A 3,078-nucleotide genomic window follows, 5' to 3' on the forward strand; every position below is an offset into this window, starting at 1 on the left:
CTCCGCATTTTAACAAACCACTATCAACAGTCCTACTTTCATAACAGGCGTTTTCCTCATGAGAACATTTTGAAACTGTGACTAATATCTTCCCCATGAGTAATATACACTTTTCAACTAATATACTCTCAAGCTGCTGGGTCAAATTTGTTGTTTTGTTCTATGTCTAGACAACCATTTTCAGATTAACTTGCCATTAGATTTTCTATAGTAGTTTATTAAAGTCAAACTGTAAACATCAGTCTACTCATTGGCACACATCTCATAACCACAAAAATGTCCCATGCAAAGACAAAACTCACAAATGTAGTATTTGGCCTTGGTCGATTTTATGGTGATTTGTTTCCTGCTGCGCCACATCCATCCTAATCTCAAACTAAGCTCCCTAGATGGAAAAGCATAATGCGCGCGAACCCCCAGGTTCTATTTTCCTTTCTTAGGATTTTTCTTTCCTGATGGCTTAGCTTTCTGCATTCCCGCTTAGTTGTTTTTATCTCACTTGAAATCACTTCCCCAGTCCTTTCTTATACAATATCACTAGGCGCCACAATACCCATAACATAAATAGTTCTCCATTCGTCTTAAAAGACAAATTGTGTCCCCTATATGACATTAATGCACAGGTATTTGTGATGATCTCTTATGCCATGGTGGGAAACTCATCCCATCGGGTCTAGTTCTAACATCCATCTTCCGAAAAATTGGCGGCGTGAGCCTACACAGCTAACAAAATGTTGTGAAAAAGACAAGGGTTTTTTAGTCTCTGATTAGATATTATATAGTTGACAAAGCCTGATTTCTTCTCCAACTTAACTTAACAATGTTAGAGCTCATATGTGCTATTGTTTCTTATTTGAAAATTAATGCCGTTGATAATGAAGTTACAAATAGACCCCCCACTATAGCTCAATATTTTGTATTTGTCTAATATTATCACCTTAAAGAGGAACTCATAAATGAAAGAAATTCATTTCATATAATTATTATTCTTTCACCATGAGAATGAATTGGACCAACAAAAAAAATCATATAAAAATAAATATATAAACTTTATAGTGTCGGCATGTCACGCGGGTTCAATGATCACCTACGCGACTGTGATGTACATAAACATTCAACAGCGGACAATGTCTCACATTCGTCTCCTTCTCCCTATAATTTACAGATGTCAATTGTAAAGGAGAACCTGAAAAAAATAAAATCTCTATGGTGGAGAGGAGACAAATAGCCAGAAGTGTTCTCTCAAGCGAGAAAAATAAGCATTTGATGGTACAAGCTTCTTTGGCTGCAGAAACCATGACTTACTGGTTAGACTATTATGTGGGTTTGCCGGTCACAGGTCTCTATTCATACTTTGAGGGAGGGACGATAAAGACCCACCTACACGAAAAAAGACTATGAAAACCCGTGCTCGGCCGCCCTCCACTTGATTTTTTATACTGAAAACTCCCCAGTCCTTAACAATTACAAGCATACCCATAACATAAATAGTCCATGTCTAAAAACATAATTCCACTTTGACATTATGCGGTATTGTGTGTAGGCCAGTGACTACCATCTCTATTTAAACCATTTAAAATTCAGGCTGTAACACAACAAAATGTGGAAAAAGACAAGGGTGTGAAGTATATAGACTAAGCTGCCTACTTTAAGGTTAATCAATGTGCATATACTATGAAGTAGCCTGTATGAAGTACTAGCCTACTAGCTCAATATATTGATTTGTCATATTTATCATCCTTAAAGAGGAACTCTAAATGAAAGAAATCAGTCATATTATATTTTCTTTCACCATGAGAAATTATTGCCACAATATATATATATATGTGTGTGTGTGTCACCGTTCATTGTCACGTACAGACTGTGATTGTCATAAACATTCACCTGAATTCTACTTGTTTTTTTTTCAGATGTGCTTTTGGACTTTATGGAGAACCTGAAGGAAAATCTCTTGGTGGAGGCATGCCAGCAGTTGCTCTTGCGAGAGGACAAGCTCTTTGGCCAAGAAACCATGACGGTAGAGGGGTTGGMTCAGGTTTGCAACGAGGACGATAAAGACACGCTCCAAAAAGACTATGAAACCCTGCTGCTCCACTTATGGATGGCAGTTCACACCACCTTTAGTTCCACACCCTCAGGWGAACACCTAGAGATACTTCGGAGTGCGGTGGAAACCATAACGCTGCTGGAAGAGAAGGACCAGCAATGGGAAGGGCGGCCCGAGGGCAGCAGCGAGGCCCCCGTGTGGCGMCCACACCAGTCCCGGCGCACCCACGACACCCTGCTTGAAAAAATGGTGGAATCTCGAATGAGGAATGCGGCAGTGGAGGAGGACAATATTAYCGTTAGCAGTGTGGACAGCCTGTCAACGTCCATGAAAAGGGAGGTATGTAGGATGGGCAAGTGTCTGAAGGAGGACGTTCTCAGGYTMGCKAGMGARYTYAGGGACTGCTACCCCCRAGACTTTGACGTGTGCAACTTGTACGTGAGACTTTACCATCAGAAGTTCTCAGCAAGGTTAACGGAACTGGCCCGCTCTGGGCTCGATGTGGATGACTGTAACTACCTCCTCTGCTGGGTGAATAATTACTATCCAAAGTAAGTGGGAAATGGGAGGGCAGTTGCCCTGGATTCTTGAAGGGCTTGTTAACAATCAGTGGAAGTGATAGGGGCAATTTGTTGCATGGCCTGTCTTTCAGAACCGTAGTGTCAAGCTTACAGACTCGTGAGGACCTGTGCTATGTTGTTTTCAGAGTAAACTCAGGACCTGGTTCTCCAATGCTCTCAGTAAGGAGGAGAGGGTTGGCTCAGTGGAAAGAGTCCAGAACTCATTGACGGGTACTGCTTCTGTCCTCTGGCCATTGACATCATACAGGTTGAAACCTATTGGATTACTACTATTCTTCTAGTACTTTTCTGCGTTCAGCCCTACTCTGTCTTTAACCTGAACATGTTCTTCTTTGTTTTCATACTACGAGATATGAAGTAGCTTTTCTCCCGCATGGTTTTATACAAGCTTCATATTAACATGTCAACCTTGACAATAATCTATTTAAACTGACATTACCCTCCAAAACT

At 40.9% G+C, this 3,078-nt stretch overlaps 1 pseudogene; it reads left to right on the forward strand.

Annotated features, from left to right (window-relative positions):
* Positions 1-3,078, forward strand: part of LOC111954053 (tumor necrosis factor alpha-induced protein 2-like) — a 44,545-nt pseudogene that overhangs the window by 17,642 nt on the left and 23,825 nt on the right.

Source organism: Salvelinus sp. IW2-2015, linkage group LG28 (genome assembly GCF_002910315.2).
Source record: "Salvelinus sp. IW2-2015 linkage group LG28, ASM291031v2, whole genome shotgun sequence".
Classification (NCBI taxonomy): domain Eukaryota; kingdom Metazoa; phylum Chordata; class Actinopteri; order Salmoniformes; family Salmonidae; genus Salvelinus; species Salvelinus sp. IW2-2015.